This window comes from Acromyrmex echinatior, chromosome 1 (assembly GCF_024713525.1).
Source record: "Acromyrmex echinatior isolate Ae372 chromosome 1, ASM2471352v2, whole genome shotgun sequence".
NCBI classification, from domain to species: domain Eukaryota; kingdom Metazoa; phylum Arthropoda; class Insecta; order Hymenoptera; family Formicidae; genus Acromyrmex; species Acromyrmex echinatior.
This window is the reverse complement of record NC_141852.1, coordinates 15,609,055-15,630,750: the sequence shown is the minus strand read 5'-3', so window position 1 is coordinate 15,630,750 and position 21,696 is coordinate 15,609,055. Positions and strand designations below refer to the sequence as shown.

The window sequence follows — 21,696 nt, the reverse complement described above, 5'->3', positions numbered from 1 at the left end:
TACGCGAATCGGCCACGAGGATGGGATCACGTCGCACCTTTGCGATATATGTAAAATTTAAATTATATTTTAATAAAAGGATTGTGTATAGATATTTCTATTTCAATCTCCGATAAATGGCGATCGATTACTGGGAACTAATGACATTTGAAAATGTGACTTGTTCCAATATTTTCACAGACTGGAAATACTTTTCGCTTCAATACAACTCTATTTCAATATTTTTTTATTTGACTTTCGATTCAATATTCATAAAATTTTATTATAATTTGAGATTAATTTAATATACTGTTTCTTTTAGAATTTTTGTAGAACATTTATTACTTTAGCTTTTTTTTATATATATATACTAAGAAGGGACTTAGTTTATGATTCCTTTTCTTAATTTTTAAGTAGGTAGGTGGGATGGTTACAGTTACCCAGGTATAATTTTTTTTAAGACCTTGTTCTGAAAAAAGAAAATAAAATGGCAGATATTTCCCAGATGCCTAGAAGTCTTAAAATTCATTATTTTTACATTCCTCTATCTTATATTAGTAAAAATAATTAATATATATTATTAATATATTAATTATATATTAATTATGTATTAATTAATATATTAGTAAAAAATATAACTATAAAAATATAACTATAAATTAAAGTTTTTAGAACACATTTTAAGCATTCCACTTGCTAACTTACATAGTTTTAAACCACCTATCTACTTAAAAGTCAACCTGATATTTGCATCTATCCAACCGTATGATTAATGGTTCACTAAAACCTATTATACATACAGCTAAATATTACTATTACTAAACTCAAAAAAAATCTATATTCTTTTCTTATTTTTGTATCTTAAATATTACAATTTTTTTTAATTAGATACCTTATATTAATTTACATTATTGTCATATTTATTGAATTATTGTACAGTTTTTAAAACTTCAGCATTTTTCCTTATATCATATCCTCATATATCTCACATATCCTCATACATTCTCGTATATTTTATATAATTGATTTTCCACACTTATCGTATGTTTATATTTGAATCCTTATATTTGTTCTTCTTCTTTTTTAGAATTCTTATAAATGCAACAGTAATCAGTTTATTTGCGTTAATGACAATTATTTTCAAGCCATAACCATATAATCTATGTAACGATACTGCTTGCGTGTACGAATTTTATCTGCACGTTCGAAAACATTTTACCTTCGCGTAATCATAGACTATCACGAATCAACTCGACTTCGACTTCAATTTCGAATAGATCAATCGTTCTGATCTAGACTTTCGATTCCTACCTTTTGTTTCTTCCTTTTTAAAGTTAATAACAAGATAAAACAGTTTGTTTTCAAATAACGATTGTTTCGCATTCATCCGTTCTAGAAACTCGAGGCCATGTATTTTTAGCGATATCTATGAAAATTATTCTCAGACATTATTTACAATCTGATAGAAGCATTTGCAATTGTCTTGTACTGTTAGCCGGCTCTTTCTCTTTGTTGGAAACAACAAAACAGCGTTATCATTATCAAGATTTAAATACGTATTTGGTCTTAGGCTGGTGTGTGCGATGTAATCTGCGCCATTTTGAATAAATGCCTTATGTACGCGTTTTTCATTAAATATAATGATTACTCCTAGATAAATGCACGACATTTGCGGTCCTAGAGAATTAATGAGTAACCTTCGACCTACTCGTAAAGCAGAAGAGAATGGGCCGCTTAAATTTAATGGGCTTGGTGGCATTTGACATCGATCGATTACGTACCTGTATCACTAGAATCTATTATTCTCAAAACTCTATAACTTTCCGTCTTTCTGACGTTAAAATCTGTATAATACAATTATTGACGTTGGTTCTTCGAGACCTAAGTCAATATGAGGTCATTTATTTTTTGTTGATTAAAAGGTAGTAATTAATTTTAAAGAATTAAAAATGACATAACTTGTATAAAAAAGAATGAATATTAAGTTTTTTTTAATTACAATAATTGAAATTTGCAAATTAATATAAAAAATATAATTGAGTGGGTTTAATAGACTCCAAAGAGGTAATAATTTATACTATATTTTATACCACACATTTATCGTTATAATAATAATTGTATTCAAAATTGATGAGTAATAAAATAAATAATGAAAGAGGAAGATGCAATAGATAATGATGAACGAGAAAAGATTCTTCTGTAAAATCAAGTCATTGTCAGGTCACTAATTTTTAATGGGCTTTCTACAATAAATCATTCAAACCGAACGTGAGAAGAATAATCAACTATGATTGGTCAATTTTTCTTACGCTTAAGACTTAAAGCTTAGGTAATGGTTTATTGTAGGAAGCCCATAAGATTTTATGGCAAAAGTGTAATAATAACGCGTTTTATTATGAAAGTCTTACTTTTATAACTATTCCAATTTACGTTTTCGAAATTTTTCGGATGGTCTTCTTATTTATCCTGTTTTTTCTACTAGTGATAATATTGTAAATTGTGTCAGTATTCTTCCTGATAAGATTATCTTTTAGGAGCTCTCAGACCTGAGTCTGTTTGGTCTTATGATGATCTCACTTTATACGTTGACTCTTGAGTTATCGAGACTTTTGTGTGCTTTTAAATATTTTCGAATAAGCAACATTTCAAGTCGCAATCACTAATTTTGAAGCTTTTGTCTTTCGGCGCTTTTCATGCTCATTTCGTAGATGCGGAGGGTGGAAAAAGATCTTGAGGTATCCGATCTGGAACACTTACTCTCAACTTGTCTAAAACTGTCACGTACGTTTATTTGACGGGACGACCTTGGGCATCGTCGACGTTGCCGTCGCCCTCGACACACAATTTTGACTGCTATATGATCTATAAAAGCTGATTGGATAGGAAATGCTGTCGTAAAAGGGCACTGCGAACTTGAGCGGTGTTGCTATGTTTCAAAGTGAAATTTATGTACAAAGAATCTTGACGATTAATTAAATTACGTAATAATTATGTAATAATTAACCCTTAGAGAAATCTAACACTGGCCAATATTGAAAGACAATAAGTAACTAACTACTTTTTCAAATATTAAAAGTACTGTTGTTCAGTACTTTTAATATTCCAAGTAAGTAATTAATTACTGTCTTTCAGTAATAAATTGGTTAATATTAAATTTCTTTAAAGGAGTAAAAAATTCGAACGATGGATTAAAAATTTATCGTTCTTGGCGAGAATGTATTCTGGAACAAGCTTATTTTCGATATCGGATTAATAATTTCATAATTATGAATGTTTTGTAATAAAATCTTATTTATTTCTATTATTTTTTGTACTTTATTATCTATTATATTTATTATTAGTGACTATACCGAAAGAAAATTTACTAAATTTTAATACATATTTCTTTTTGTACTAAGTAAATATTTACTTACAGTAAATAAGTATTTACTTAATAAAAAAATGATAATTAAATCAAATTGATGGTTTTTGTATCAAATAAATATATGTTTACATTTAGTAAATATTTATTTACAATTATTCAAATAAATATTTATTTAAAAACTTAATATTTTTTTCAATTATAAGATTTTAAAAAAGGATCGATTATGAAATTGTCCAGAGAAAACTAGCAAGTTTTCGTTCGTTGACAAGGAACATCTCGCTTGCCAACGTAAGAGTTGTAATCTAAGTAAAAGGGCATTGCAGAATGCTGTGACCTGACAGCGAAGCCGGACTGCGACCGTGAGTCAGGTCAGTCGGGTCGGGAACGTGATTGCGTACTCTAGTTATCTAATAATAAAATCGGATTCAGTCTCGATCGGCAAAGTTTTTGTAGGTTACAGAAAGGCCGCGCGAAAACTCGCTTCTCTCTCCTTCGTGTCCTTGCGTCGTCCTCGCCATCGTCGGTCATGGTCAGGGGAAGGCGAGCTTCGTAGAGTCAGTCTAATATCTCTATTTTTTCCCTCTTTTTTATTTGTTTTTCTTTCTGTTTTTTTTCTTTCTACGGACATCAAAACCTTTTCATGGTCGTTTGCCAGATATAATGATGTCTCTATAAAACATTGTTTTACTTGGAACCTGCTTTTACTAGTTTCGTATTGATCTCACGACTTCCGTCTATTCTTCGTCGTGCACGGATGCGGAAATCGTGGCGCTCACTGAGACAAAAAAGAGGACAGTTTCGGCAGAACGTCTTTCATTTCGCAAATCGAGTTAAGAGGAATTTCTATTGCCTGGTATTCCGTACTTTTCGAATTTTTTTCATTAAATAGCTCATTTGGAATGGAAACAATAAAGTACTATAAGATAGAAAGTTTCAATGAGGGCGATTAATTTCAAAAGTTTTTGAAAAGGATACCAGAAAGAGAAAAGAATTCATTTCTTTCGAAACGCCTATTTCATTTGTCCTTTTTTTATTTTTTATATTTATCTCTCAATTTTCCTTATATTTTTCCCTATATTATTTATTTCCCTATATTTCTGTCCATGTAAAACAAGAAACGAAGTCTATCAATAAATATTAAAACGATCGACCTCGATGCTTAAATAATTCAGGGGCAATCATGAGAAATGATACGAATACCAGCGAACTTTGTTTTCTAAAGAGAGAGAGAGAGAGAGAATTGGTACATTTTTTTTTAAACATTGGGAAAAAGTCTGGCTGCTTAATTGTAATTCTGATTGAACCATAAAGATACAAATCGGATATTTATAATTAAATCTATCAAACATTCTATTCGAGATAACCATAAATTCAATCACGATATCAAAACTCTGATTGGTACGAGTATGATTAGAATGCATTTTATTTTACTTCTTGTATACAACCAGAACAGTTTTTTCAAATCGGTGCGACTTCGCGTTTAAATAAATTTATCGATAACAATAATTTTTAAATTAATTGTTCTAAGCGCGTTTCTGCTATTTTCTTCTTATATCTCTGCAATGAAAAAAAATTGTTTATTTGTAAAAATTATACTTTGTAATGAAGCATATTATATTTGATTTAAATACATATATTCTCCAATGAAAGAAATAAAGACAACTAAATTTAGTTAAATAAACAATTTTTGTTCAGTGCGTGTCCAGATAAAATAAAAAGCAAGATTTCTATTGATAAATATTAAAGCGATCAATCTTGATGTTTGAATAATTCAGGAGCGATTATGAGAAGTGATAACGAATGCCAGCTAGCTTTATTTTCTCGAAAAAAAAAAGAAAAAAAAGAATTTGACGGTACATTTCCTCGATTATCTTGCGTAATATCAGACCTTCTCGAATAGAAACAGCGATACGAATAGCTTGAGGAATTTGTTCCCGAAAGATCGCGCGCCGCTTTTGGCAGCATATTGCATAATTCATTGAACATTGAAAGCACGTTTACCCGTGGCACGAGTACACGATTCAGTTCCTGCGCGCGTTATGTAACGACGTCGATAAGTGGAAGTTGGGTGTGGGTATCCTTTGGATGGAGAAGGGATGGCATCGAGGAGGAATCGATTGCACCTGGAGCGTCTCATAAAAACCTTATTTTGCGGTAAGACAAACGTGCTTCCACTGGAATAGAATTACACGCGATAGTTGCGTCATAAATGAGATGTGTTTCTGCTTCGAAGAATCTTAAAACACAATTCGCGATAAAGTTACGTTTATCCTCGTAATTTCGAGATTCTTTGGACATGGCAAAATGGCCGGATACTCGGAAATTGTAAATATATAGATGGCAGGGTGTGATTAACGCTGGTAGCCATGTCGCTGAACGTTGTTGCACAACTCTATGCTCTTAAAAAAACCGATATCCTTTTTAATCGATACAACGCATTATCGATATGAGTACTTATCATAGACTTATATAATAAACTGCGCATTCATATCGCTCATTTGCTACAACAATAACACAGTTAAAAAAAAAAACAAAATTTTCCAGGTAATAAATTCCTCAATGTTTTGAATTTCAAATTTTGGTCAAATTTTAATATCAGAGTGTGATGGAATAAAAATATCTATTCCCTCTATAAAATTTTTAGAATGAATCTCACTTTAAAGTCTCACTCTTTAAAGTAAGATAGAAGTATTCTATTCCAAAAAATTTAAAATTCTTTTAAAGTATGAAATGCAGTTTTTCTGATAAAAATTTTATGCATTTTTTAAACCTTTATTAGACAATTATATTAACTCTGTCTAATAACTGAGAAATAAAACTACTCCCAATATAACTCTTTACTTACAGGTACTGCACATAAAAGATGCGTAAAATTTGAACTCATTTACTGAACATAAACAGGACAATAAATACGTAGTATTTTAACTGATAATAGATTATTAGACCTATTAGAGTGATTAGACTTATTAGATTATTAATCTATTAATCTAGTAATAATCTATTAATATCAAACTATAATTGAGTAGATATCTACACAAATTACACATATTTTTATCAGAAAAACTGTACGCTTTAACCACTAAATAAAATTTTATCAAGAGTTCTTATCTATTTTCTACGTAGTATAACTAAAAGAATACAATATGTAATACTAGACAGTAGTGTTTGGAAAAACTGCATCGGTATACATATTAGAGTTTTTAAATATTTTTATTTTTTTTCTGCAAGCAACTAAAAAAATGATATTTTTTATCGTGTTGTGAGCGATATATGGCAGCTGAAGAACAAAGATGTATTGTCTATTACTTTCTCTGACTGGTAAATTCGTAATGTTAAACCCACAATTTAAGTCACTTTTATTTCTATAGATTGCCATTGTTATATTCAATATGTCCTTAATTTAACTAAAACAATAGAGTTAAATAATTTAACTCAGAAATTATATTAAGTTTGACTCAAATTTAATTTATTATCTATTAAATACATACATTAATATAGACTTGTTTACTTTAAACTAACCAGAAATGGATTGAGTCATATACCAAAGTTGAAAATAACAAAATGTTATTTAACTCAAAGGATTTGGTTATCATGGTTTGTTCCTTTGATATCTAACAGAATAATATTAGTAAGAGAGAGTAAATAAAAGAATAACATTGGTAAGAGAGAGTAAATAATTGATCAGACACTTTCCTTGTGCACATTGTACAAGGAAAGTATCTGATCAATTATTTACTCTCTCTTACCAATATTGTTCTCACGCGTCCAATGAAAGTGCGCAATCTATTAGATAAATCTGTAAGACGCAAATGTACAATTTGACTAAAGATAGCTCTAGATCATCTTCTTTCAGAAGAATTTTCACGCGTTAATTTTAAATACGAGTCATCAACTCTTACTAAACCGCCTACGCTTCGTCTACGAAAAAAATATATATCAGTTACGTAACACGTTGAAAGGCTGAAAGCAGCGAAGGAAAGCTATGGTCGTACCAGAGCACGCTCTCTCGCGCAGCGAGAGGAAAGGGGTAGAGAAGAAGAGTGTGTCTTCGCTTCATAGCTGGGTAATAGTAATCGTTCACTCGGGTAGGCATATCATGCCTACACTGCCTACCGCTGTGCATATTGTGTTTCTAGCTGCACGAGTGCAACGAGAAGAGGCGATGTTCTCTCGTACGAGCGAGCGAGAAAGGGAGTATGTGTGAAAGGAAAAGAGGGAGAGAGGGGAGGGAGACAGCTTGCTGCAGTCGGACCGAGCCGAGTAGAACGGAGCGGAGCTCCCGATCAGCTGGGAGCCGCGCGGTGTTGCCAGCTCGCGCACGCGTGACCCCCGGCTGTCATGGATCAATAATCGACCAATCCGGCAACGGTGCAAGCTACCGTCGGCTCTTTATTTAAACGTGCCAGTCGCTCAGCTCAACATGCCGCTCTGGCGAGCGGCAACATGTTTCTCTGGGTTCTTTCTCTCCCTTCTTACATTTTGTCGTCCTCCTCCTTCCCCGACTTCTCGTATTCTCCTTGTACTCTTTTTTTTCGATACACTCTCACGTCTTCTCCAGAGTTGCTACAAAACTAGAAATCAGGGAAATTGAAAACGGTCAGGAAAATTAGGGAAAAATCAGAGAATTTTGCAAAATTTTCTAGAAAATAATAATTCTTGGCTTTAAAGAAGTTTAAGCATTCATTATGCCTACGCAGTTTTGAAATACTTCCAACTTAACAATAAAATGTAAGCAGGATTAGTAGTAATTAACATTGCTGTTAAATTGCTCTCTGAATAAAATATTTGAAGGTTTCCACACATCAGGATAAAAATACAAAAAATTTCGAAATATTACTGGAAGTACCAGGGAAAATCATGTAATTTTGTCTGGAAATCAAAGAAAATTACGGAATTTTAGAATGAGAGACAACACTATTGTATCGTTCCCGGTGCTTCGCCGAATGGATTGACATTTTGGAAAGATTGATTTCTGTTCGAACACGGGGGCGTAGCATGAACTTCTGGGAAAGATTCGAACTGTCGGTTACGCTTTAGCTATTGTACTCGCGATTATAAATATCTTGTGCTGGGTATATGAACGCGCAGGAGGGAGATATCAGGGCCGTAGATACTGGCTGCGGCCATTGCACCCGGGCATTGCTTCAACGGACGTAATTGTTGTAGGTCGCTATCGCGTTATACCGTGGAAGTTTAATGTTAAAAGTGAAGTTTATAATCAGACATACAAGTGTCGAAAAAATTTTAACGATGTATTTAATATTAGAAATTTAATACTTAATGCTCTTTATTGATCGTTTCTATTTTTAACATTAATATTGTATAAAAAAGATGAAATTTTTAAATTCTTTGATTTTTCTATAATTATGAATGAAGTATTTAGTTTCTCATCACATTCATTTTTTTTATAACAATAAAAATTAAGCCAGTCTTGAAAAAGAGAAAAACTTCGTATTTTTATAAAGTCAATAGAAATTAGAAGTTAGAAATTATACAATTGATTTTTTTGTTTACTATATGTGTATTTCACACACGTTAACTGCATGTATTCTTTTCTCAAGAAATATCTTGAATGCGAAACGATATTTTACGCGTAATGACCCAGTATTATATTTATACGGCCTTATTTTGTGGATATATAACTGTCGGCGATGGATTTTCTCAATTCGTGTCGCTAAACCGGGAACAGAAAGTACACAAGAGCGAGGCATTTCGACATCGAGTCGCGGTGACAAAGCACGCGTTTACGATGCTTGCTCAAGAGTCGGTTGTTTGCTGAGCTTCCGGCTGGTTGCTGATAAGGCAATGGCGCACGGTCCCCTATTCATGCGGTGAAAACAAGAAAGTTTCTTGGATCATACACTTTCACGCTAATCCGATCGATTGCTCTCACTAATGACGATCGCGACGACAAAGAGATGAACATGCCGACCTCGAAAAAAATCGACTTCCTCCGTCCTATAAACATCCTGGCTTATCGCCTATTCCGTGACCCATTTCTGTCCGCGGGGAGAAAAAAAGAAGGATACACTTCGTCGCAAATAACTGTAATCCGCCGAGATCGTTACGAGGATTCCTCGACTCTCCATCGCGCAATAAAATCAAATTGTGTTGAATGCTTTTGTGTTATTTTCCAGAAATGAAACTGCATCAGCTATTCCACCTACGCATTCGTTGTTAGCTCCGACAACAAATTTCTTTTATTTCCTTTGGTTATAAAATATTTGATCGCATATTTTTCAAAGCGCACATATACACTTAATGAGATGTAACAAGTATTCGTACAGGGAAATATATTTTTTTAAAAAGCCTTATTTTTAAGAAAGTAAACATTAATTAGGATTGTGTTAACAAAAGAGTAAAGTACAATAAAGAAAGATAAACTTCCTAGTGACTGGACATATACTTCTGTCCAAACATTTACACAAAACTTTATACTTGTTTATATTATTAATCTTAAATATTTTTTTAAGTATAATATAATTTAATTGTAATCTTTAAATACAATTAAATTATAATATTATAATAAAAAGACATTTGAGAAGGATCAATAATAATAAATTTTGTCTACGTGACCGGATCTTATATTTATCTTATATTTTCTAAAATTATTTTACTCAAAAATATGTAATAATTAAAATATATTATCTTAATAAAATAAATGAAAATGAAAAATTATATTTGCACGCACAAAATTTATTTGTATAGTCGAACAACAGAAATTTAGCTTTAAAAATTATAAATACGGTTATTTTCGCGAAACTCTTGTTTATATTCGGAAAGAATATATTCATTGTTTAAATTGCTAATTAATATTTATTTTCTACAAATAAGATCTTTTTCGTAAAAATCTTTATGAATACTTTTTGCGTTCACTGTATATACTTTTTCAGTAATTCTTTGTTTTCAATGAAGCTTTTTTTAATAAAATTTTCCGTATTTCTTCGAATTTACGAAATTCTATTTTTTTCTTTCTGTGAAGTTATTTATTTTTGCGTTGCATTTATTTTTTGCGGCTGTTGAATGATGAACGATCGTCGCGATTCTGCCGAGTGTTTCATCTTCTCGCCGGCTTTGTCTTTTTTGTTCGTCGTGGCCATTTGTTCCAGGCTTTCGTAGCGGCTTGCTAATTATCTTGCTGTTTAACATATCCCGCAAACGTCCCACCTCTGTACCTTCTCTCTTGTACATTCCTGCAAGACTTGCAGGTATCAGCTGGGTCAAATTTAATCGCCAGACAGGTTTCCGCTCGGACATCTTTGATGTCCGTAAAGCGCCAGAGAAAATCAGAAGCGCGTATCTTTCGCACGTACGAGATAATAACCACATTCAACAGAAAGTTTATTTTGCAATTGTTGGAAGTTTCCTTTTTTGAGAAAAGTATTCTGATTAATCATCAAAAGGATGAGGAGTTATCCAAGGATGGCAATTTGATGAGATAATTGAGAAATCAAATAGAATTTTTAAGGATTGATTGTGTATCTTGAAACGAGATAAAAATTTAAAAAAATGAGCAAATTTACTAGATGATGATTAATGAAATGATGATTATAAATTAACCTCGGTAACATTTTTTGCATTAAAATTCCTTACAAGTTTTAAGATGCTTATCAGCATTAGATTATTAAGATATTTCTAAGATGCCTATGAGCATTAAATTGCTTTATTAATTACTTTGTCAATTTAATTTCTTATATTAATTGTCAATATTATTAAATTACTTGTCAATTTAATTTCTGATATTACTATTCTAGTTCTGTTAGAATTGCGTTTCAAGACTGAAAAATTAAATTCGGCGCGCAGTTTATAATATAGGATTGAATATGTAGTATATGTATAAATTCATGCCGAATTATTTAAGCACTAAAGATTCAACTTAACTAAGATATACTGAGAAAAATATTTTTGTTTATACCAACAAGACTTACAAACAAAACGAATTCTGATTATGAATGAGAATTCTGGTTATCATAATTGAATTTCTGATTATCTCGACTAGAATGTTTGATAGATTTAACTATAAATATCTATTTGGTTGAATCTAGAAGAATTCCAGTCGATGTAACAAGATTTTTTTTCCCAATAACTGTCTTTAGCAATCATTTTTAACAAAAGTTTGCATTTATTCAATAACGTTTATTTAATTTATCTATGGTAGGTTGAAAGAAAAGAATTATTATTGGCCGTATTTGAAATGAGAACAATTTTTAAAGAAGAAAAGGAAATCTATTGCAAAAGATACATTGACCGTTGCAATCATCGATTTTTTAATAATTTTTGCGTGTGCGATAACGCTCACACGCTGCGATAACAACATTCAATTAAATGCACGGCTGCACGCGATAACTTGAGTGTATTCGATTTGCATTTCCTTTGGTGACAATCGAAGTAAAAGCTGTTTCATACACCAGACGAAACAATTTGATTATCGCCTAATCGATATTTATGATTTCGGAGATACGCATCTGAGTTCGATAAAACGCTGAGTTACGCGAATCGAACATAATACGATTACTTGGTGCTGCATTTAATCTTTAAGTATTTGCTCTTTTATTTATGAAGATTTTCATTACTGATATCAAACAATTTTAATATTTAAGATACGAAATTGCCTAATTTTAAGTCCTCTCTATACTAGGAACGTTAATCACAGTCATTCGTATTTCAACACGATATTTGTACGTTTAATTTTGCAATCTTTTCGCTTTTGTAAACACGTGTGAATCCAATGATTGCGATAACACGGCGAGTGGTATCGATTGCTTCTCAGTTTAAAGTATATATATATATATATATATATATATGTATATATATATAGATGAATAGAGTACACTTCTCTTATCTACTCTCTGTAGAAATTACAATTCTTTAATTAAAAAACTTTTCTATTTTATTAAATCTTTTCATCAAATACGATTAGATATATTGATGAATAGAGAAGTAAATGCCTGAAAGTCTTGCAAAAGAAATTAAAATTTTTTAAATTTAATTTGAAAGCTTTCCAATTTCATCAAATCTTTTTATTAAATATGATTATAATTCAACGTTTTACAACTTATTAGCTTGATCTTGCTAAATAAACAATGTCATAACAATATACAAGGTGTTAAAATTTCAAACTTGATGACAGATATATTGTTTTTGTTTGTAAAAGAATTAAATTATCAGAAAAATTGAACTTTGGAAATTCGATGATTAGAAAGACTTCATGCGTTCGAAATCCGACGCAGATGAATCTAATATCTATTCATCACGAGATTGGCGTTCTTATCATTGGCAAACACTCACGAAGAAATTACATTTACGATCGCGGAGGTGTTGCAAATAATGTACAATGAACGCGACGCGAGAATGGCAAGTGGTATTGTCTACTCATCGGCTATTAACGCGACGCTAAACTGTCAGTCTCAATGTTAAGCAAGTGCAGTTGTCCACCCACTTGTGTTACGTAGGTTAGACACGTGGTGCGGAATAGCAAGTATTCCACTTTTATTTAAGGTCACACGAGAGAGACAAGCCATATTTGGAGTCGTTCGTAAACGTGTCTTCTTTCTTCGCGCGATCTACATCTGAAAATAATTAATTCTTAACTGTGGATGTACACTTTTATCGTCCTTGTGGATATGCTTATTTTTTAAATAATAAGGAACTGTCCTGAAGACTTCTACTTTTAAGTATTAAAGAAAAATAAAAATAATTGTTCTATTTATGTTATTTACTTTTATATTTATAGGGAAATAAAAATAATTGTTCTATTTACGTATTTGTTGCTATATTTTCGGATTCTTCTTTTTAGGTAAAAACAAATTAACGTTTGATTTTGTATAGGAGAGCGAGAAAGAATCCATGCCCAAAGATACCTAAAGATATCAAATATCTAATAAAGAAGTAGATATATATTACTTTTATATACTACTAAGATAAGAACATATTAAAATAGGTCGAGTGTAAAAAGAAAATGTAAAAGAAGTATGAGAGAAGATCTTCTAAGCTTAGTTAGCTTCGTCATTTAATTAGAGTCATAATCGCGTGGGTATCGCAAAGAGTGAACTATTATTTAAGAACGCAACTGCGCAAAGAAATTTTCCATTGCATGAATCTCGTGAAAATTAAGTTCGTATCAACATTTTCATGACGCAAAATGTGAAAAGTAACATACTTGTTCTATCTTTAATTTATTTGATAGCACATTTAACTTTATTAAATGCTTTACTAAGCATTTAATATAAAGCGATTTAATTGAGACTATAACTTATGAAATATTTATTTTATGCATTTTCAAGAGATCATTGTATCGTCAAATCTTCTTCCATTTGCAATCATATTTTTACTCCTTTTGTTTGCAATTTGGATTTTTTTTGTTCAGCTAAAGTTTTTTTTACTATTCTAGGCTTTCAACAAAATTCTGGATTACTTTTCGACATTGTATTATTTAATTATTACATAGTTTTTTAAATTCAAATGTTAAAATTTTTATTCAATAAAAATTGATTTAAGTAAAAGAGTGAAGTTTGAGAATGAAATTGTGCTGATATTAAAAAGAAGACCCAGATTTTAGACGGAGAGTTAAAATTCAGAAAAAACTTTACCTTTCTTAACACATATAATCGGATTTTAAGAAATATTGATGATAACGCAAATATTATTCATCAATTGTCATCTCTTTAATTTGAAGAAAGCGCAACACTCCAAGGAAACTCCAAGGAACACACAGAAGTTAACAAAAAATCAAAAATGACTTTATTTTGATCCTTAACGTCAATAAATAGTCAAATTTTATAACAAAAAGTTATTATTTTGACTTTCATAACATCAAAGTCATTTTGATTTTCTATTGACTTAGCACGTTTCTTGAGACATAATGATATTGAACATTGCTGACTTAACATTGCGATATTTGCGTTAGAATTATTACGTTGCATATGCAGTTAAACAAGAATCGACGTCAGCGGCATGTTATCGTGAGATGCAGACGTGCATCGTGTTTCTCCTGGAAGTCGTTGGATTCCTTCCATTATGGAAGAAGCCGTACGAGCTGGCCGAGCTGGTTCAAGGTCGTTGTGTACTACATGCACATACACGTACACGCACGATAAGTCACGCAGAATTCGCGTGACTTATCGTGACAGCCTTTCCATTGATCTTATTTTATTTATTTGATCGGAAATCACCTGGAGACATATATGTATATTTGTTTTTCCTGTGTCCGCGAGATTGGAATTTCGTGTCGAAAGATCATATTATTGTATTATTTTCTCTGTAAATAATGCAGTAATAAGTAGTGCTTGATAACGAAAGATTATCGTGCACACGTTTTACCATATCTAATCTTAAAGATTACCGTACATAAAGTTACTTAATTATGAAAAATTAATGTGAATATGTTGAATCGATAAGGTAACTGATTGTTGCATTTTTAGCGGACTGCTGTTATTGAAATGAATCGTTGTTATTTTCGATCAACAATCTCTTCGACATTAAAGGCCACGATATGTAAAAAAGAACGCAAGATATCAAACTAATCGGCTAATCATAGTCGAAAACGTAAGACAATAACGTAAGCAATAGCAAATAAAAAATGTTGATTCGCTTACGTTTTTCTATGTGCTTGTTTAAATGATAATTATAATAAGAATTAAATCAGAATTTGAATTAATGAAAATTAAAATAGAATTTAAAGTTTTTTATAGTATAGCATCATATATTTCGCTTTTCATTCTTCTTTTGTATTTCTTGTTATACATTTTATTATTATTTTATTATTTATTATTTTTATTATTAGGTGTTGGAATTAATTCGTAGCGTTTTACAAGTGATGGGAAGTATTTTCATTAATGTATTTTTTAATGCTCATGTGAAATAAATAACATTCTTTCATTGAAAAACGCTACGAATTAATTCCAACACCTAATATTTTTATTATTATTTTTATCTTAATTTCATTTACTTACCGTCTTTGATTACACTAACTTTTTACTTTAATCCTTATTATGTATATTTAAGTATAAATATTATATTTAAATATAAATTAAATTTAAATCATTGTCAAGGAAATCTTATTTATGCAATTATCACTCTGTCAAAGAATTTTATCGGGGAAAGATTTACCAATTTTTTATCAGATTGGTTTATTGATGAGGATCCATAGCATGAAAACTCTCTCTCTCTCTCTCTCTCTCTCTCTCTCTCTCTCTCTCTCTCTCTCTCGCTCTCTCGCGTAAGAACTTAAAATAACAAGGGTTCAATGGTTACACTTTGCAATTATAAACGATGCCGTTTTCGTCGTGCCAGACGAATTTATATACACTTTCCTCTGAGAATCCGATCGCGGATGTTTGTCTCGAGGATGTTTTTGAAAGTCATGTGATAAGCATCTATGGTGATGTTGCCAGCCAATCGATACTTTGCCAAGAAGCTAATAATTAAATTTAATTTAGTAAGAAGTTTCTTCTCTTCGTCTTAATCGAATTTCGATGCTTACGTCTAGCTGACGATATATACACATGTCTCAAAATAGACGTTGCAAAATGTATATCCTTGAATCGAGTGTCTCATCGCAAAAATTAAGCGATGCATCATTTACATAATCTTGAATAAGAAACGTGTTTAAAGGATTTGAGAAATTTTAATATCAGTATATAAAGTTGAAATTAAATATAAATATAAATATTAATATCATCTCTGTCTGCAATCTGAATCTTTTTTGGCACAAGCAAAATTTCACTCTCGCATTAAATAGAATGAAAACTTGGATCTCCATGAAATAAATTAGTTTTTACACATAACGCAGCTTATAATGTCACATAATGTTTTTAATAATGTGTGGTTTTTGAAATATGATGTATCCAAGATAAACACAATTTTTTATATATATATCATAGCTCAAATTATCTATTATTGAACTTTGTGTCTGTGACAACTTTTGTTCACTACATTATAAATTATAGTATATGTGAAAATTAACTCATTTCACCGAGACCCAATTTTTCATGTAATTAGCGTGGGATTCATTCTCCCAAATAATGGAGGACGGAGTTTTTTCTCCCCTCCTAAAATATATATTTTTTTAATTATTTGGTAATATGTATAATACAGATAATGAAAATCTTAAATTTTTCCATATTGTTTGAAAGAAAAAGCAATAAAAAAAATTTGGGCTATGATCAAAGAAAGTAAAAATATAATCGTAGATGGAGGGTTAAGGAATTTGAGAAATAATTCATCAATCTTGCTTCGTTCGAGACGGTAGCATTTCCGTGAAAATACATTCCGAGACGGCCTGTATTTGGTGCGTGTCGTAAAAGATGGCGTACGTGCGATCGCTTTACGCCGCATCACGATATACGTCTCGCGAGAAGAAAGGAACGAGGTGACGGTTCTTTGACGGTTCCATTAATCGCTTAGTACCGATTCTCATCCACTCATTCAGAGTCGCTTCCGTCTTTGGCACAATGGCGACGAACGCCGAAGGTCGTGTCGAGCCTCTGACCGCATAATATTATACATTTTACAGCGCTAGTACGTCGCATTACAACGCGACAAGTTCGCGGCGGGAGTAAAAATATGTCGAAGTGATCAGAATTAAATTAATTTTTCATTCTACAACTGTAGAATGCTCGTTGAAATAAAAATGAGTCAATTCAATACTCTGAATGAATCTCGAATCGCAACTGTTCCTGCTATTAGAAGAGTTTCATTGTAGCTATCAAATGTTGAAATAGTTTTAATTAAATGTTCGGCTAATATAACTAAAAATACGATTTTATTTTTTTAATATTTAATAATTAATATCAAACAGTTAATTATAATAATATTATATTTGATAATTATATTATAATTTGAAATAGAACCGAAGAGAGAATAACTTTAAGTATGAAGAATTCCTATTTTCGAATTATCTTTCTCGACAGATATTTTTTTATTATGTTATTACATTATTGTATGTATTATATTTATGCTATATTATTTATTGTTTGATATTTATTAAATATATGTATAGAAAAGTAAAATTATTTTCATTATATTAACAGAATATTCGATTGAAATTATTTTACTCAACGTTTGATAACTATTATCAGATTTTCTTTGTGGCCGTCCATGATTTTACAGACTACAATTTGTAATCTTTTCTCTCTTTCTGGTTTCCATCTGGTTTCCATACAATCCAATTTTTCACATCGGTAAATACGTTGAGAATCGTTCTCCAGAAGTTTTTATAATTTTAGAAGCATTTATTAACTTTTTATAATTTCACGTCGAGTTGGAGTCGACGTAATCCTTTACGTAATTTTTAATTAGTATCGGTTCATGATTACGATCATCAAATTATAGTTATAATTAAAATAATTATCCAAGAAATTTCTCCATACATTCTTCGAGATAATAACAATTCTTTGATTTATGTTATAACTGCTGCTGATTGGATTGAAAACAAGATGTTTGATTTTTACTCATTATTGAGAAACAATTTTGATTATAAAAGGACTATAATGTTCATTTTTAACTTTAATCTCGGTTTGATTTATTCTTTATCTTTTATAATTTTTAGAACTAGGAATAGATAAGAAGTAAGTTAAATCGAGATTAAAGTTCTCTACATTATCTAAGTAATCTACATTATGATAGAAATAAACATTAGTCGGTCGAATTTCCGCTTGAATATCCACAGAAAAGTTTTCCAGATCCAATGCTTATTACTTTCCGATCTATTATAAAATAAGATTAATATACAGATAATCATATTTATTGTCGGAAGAATATTTTATTCTTAAATGGAAAATTCTTAAATCTATAATAAAATGATCTTGATTCTTGAACATTCATTTCATGCCAAATACTATGACACCAACATCGTTATAATGTTGGGTAAAGATTTATTTTAAACGTAAGAATATATAAATTTCATTTATACGTATTATCTTTCTCTTAAGACAAAAAATCATTCTCATTTAATTCGAAAAAGGAGAATTGGAATTAATAATCTAATCTTAATATTATTTTATTTTTGTACTGCAAAAAGTTGCGATAAGATTAAGTACATCCAAAATATTTTTTATCTTGTTATCAGAAATTTTTTTTGAGAAGGTTTGAGAAGGATTAAAATTTGTCTTTCGTTATTTCTGTGCACTGAGATCTGCGAGAATACCGAACACGTACATTGCAATTCTCTAAGTAGACCGTGACGACGGGGATGTTACTTCACAACTAACTGCCTCCTGACAAGAAAGAGGAATTCACTGCCGAAAGTGCATAAAGTTAATGTGGCTTTGAAGAAGTTTATTCACATTGCGTATCGAATATATTCTACCTTAGTCTATAATTCTTAATATTATTACCAGATGATCGTCAGTGAACAATTTTTCCTTTTCTATAAATGGTAATTGTTATTCATTAATAATAAAATGGTAATAAAATTAGCTGTTATTGATTTTATGATAATTTTGTCACTGTTTTATTACTGCAATAAGAAAAGTTTTTTATTAAATATTAATTATTCAATGACATTAAGAATAAGACTCTTATGTTCATTATTTTTATCAATGTATACAATTAATTTTAATCTTAGTTCAACGTATTCTTCATCTTTTTGTGATACTTAGAATCAGAAAGAGATAAAGAGTTAATTAAATGGAGATTAAAGTCAATTTAAAAATTGTAGATTAACTTTAATCTACATTAGTACTCTTTGTAGACATTTTTATTTATTCCATAGATACTCTCGGTCTTTTTTGTTCAGCTCAAATTTCTTTACCGTTCTAGATTTTCATAAAATTTAAAAAATAATTCAGAATTATTTTTCCAACATCTTTCTTACATTGCCAAATAGCTGTTTAACTCACATGTAAAAATCTTTATTTAATAAAAATTCAAACCTGTGCCAAGAAATTTGGAAGAAATTTCGCCTGAATCAAAAAAGATTCAAAGTGCATGAAGGGTTAAAATTAAACTATATTGATAAAAACAAGTACAAGAATTAGAAAAAGAGTAAGTTAAATCTAGATTAAAGTAATCTACCTTGATAGAAATGGACATTAATCCTTAATCGAACGACTGTTTACGGGGTCGTAAGCTTGTAGAATCGATACGAACCATCTGTTTTTTTCGGTCGCTTTTTTTTCTCTTTTTCTACCGTAACAATACTTTGTGTCGGGAATGAGATAAAACGATAGGACACGTTTGCTTACCGTGTATATACAAGAATCGGTCGATGATAAAGATACCGTCGGGCCTTCGTAATAAATATCGTTTGGCATCTTATCTCAATCCGAAATTATATAACTTTCGTAAGATCTGAAGAAAACCAATGTTCGAGGTGCAATTTGCGACATTATTTGATATATAACGCTGAATCGTGTTCGATATGACACACGTGCATTTGATACGTACGCTGAGTCACCGGAAAGAGAACGCTCGAGAACCTTGTGCGACTTGGAAGGCACGTTGAAAATGCGTGGAACACGCATTTGGACGGCTTCCCTTACAGAAATCTAATACTGGCCAATTTATTATTGAAAGACCGTAATTGATTACTTATTTGATGTATTAAAAGTACTAAACAACAATGCTTTTAATATTTAAAATAAGCAGGATGAGCAGGGGAAGTTATTTTTTAAATTACTTATAAATTACTCTTTAGATTACTTTATATATGTTATAAGGATTGAGTACAAAAAGTAATACGAAATTGGAGCAAACGATAAAATATAATTTATAAAGAATAAAATACCCGAATTTATTGTACTCAATTTCTGTAATAAATGTATATAAGGTAACTTATAAGTAAGTAACTTGTAAAATAACTTTTTCAATCTTGAAGATAAATAATCGTCTTTTAGTATATTAACCGATATTAGATTTTTGTGAGAAACGAACGAGCTAGAAATGCGACATTTCTGTCGCTCGAAGCCGAGCTAAAGAAATAAGCACAGAAATTCTTGTTCAGACTTATTGCAGGATCATCAATTCTTTTTCGAACTGAACAACTTTTTATGTTGAAAAATATATCATCCTTGCGTTCAATCACACCGATTATGCGTAGTCATCTCGAGACCAGCTTCGAAACGAGAAATTTAAAATCGAAGGATACCTTATGAATATAAGGAGTCAGTAGGGATTGTTGGAAACATATTCGTGCTTCGTATATTCATTCATCTAACTTCTGGTTCTAAGAAAATCGTTCGAGTATTCTGTTTCTGAGCCACTCTACTCAACTGATTTTGTGGCTGCTCGAAGTCGAGCCTTTTTCAAGTCTAGCAACATCAATATTAGGAGGATTCTATAACGCTTAATGACAATCATTGATGTCGCAAGTATTATGTAGAATAAAAAAACTGCGACATTAACGACTGTCGTTAAGAATTACAGAATCGGCCTCTCTTTAGTTGCCTCAGCAGAAAAGTAGCTTTGTAACTATTATAAGATTTTTTAATATGATATACCTTTAATTCTCTTCAATGGATGTACAAACCTAAAAAAAATCATATTAAAGAATTATACAATAATCACAAAGCTATTTTTTTGTCAAATGCAGAGTCTGTTTTCTGTAACTGAATTAATATATACACTTTTAGAACTTAAAGCGAAATAGATATATGTTCGATATTTGGTGAGAAAGAAAGCTATAATGCAATTCAGTGCAGAAATAAAAAACAAGTCTATTATGGTGTGACGTGCACGTTGCGACTGTTGCGAGAGAAACGGTTGAAATGGCGTCGATCGTCAACGTCGAAACTGCTGGAAAGACCTCACAAGCAGTCGCAACGATATCACCTGTCGAAAGTTCGAACATGTAAATTTTGACGATGCCGACGTGAGAGCTCGTCGCCGAGACTCCGCATCGATTTCGAGGAGGGATTAGAGAAAAAGATGCTCCGTAGGGATTGATAGCCACGTGACGAGAACAATTCGTCGACGTGATAAGCGACAAATTGTGCTGTTGTCAACTCGTTGGCCTCGTTCCCGATGAGAAGCCATCTCGGAGATGGCCTACGTGATAGACAGCCGCACCCAGTTTATCGTGGGAGGCATTCGAGAAAATTCGAAAGCGTTCGAGCCATACAGAATAAAATTGCTAGCACACAGCTCGTCCGCCATGTTCGTCACGATCGAGATAATTGGAAACATTAATTCATAGGAGGATTCCACAGGAATTCTCGCGAATACGTCTCGTTTGCAATTCCTGTGAAATCCTCTCGTTGGAATTCCGGCGAGAAATTCAGCGGGTATTCATGGAGATTCCGGGAAAACTCGCCTCTCGGCAATAATGGCGTCGTTTGCTGATGTGGCCGTGTGCCGAGAAACGAGAAACGTTTTTTGTTACAGCATGTTCGACGAACGGAACGACGCGATGGCGC

The 21,696-nt window shown here is 31.4% G+C and overlaps 1 protein-coding gene across 1 annotated transcript in view; it reads left to right on the top strand.

Moving 5' to 3' along the window:
* Ndf (Nucleosome-destabilizing factor) overlaps positions 1-21,696 on the top strand; it is a 50,729-nt gene that overhangs the window by 24,130 nt on the left and 4,903 nt on the right. The window lies entirely within an intron of this gene.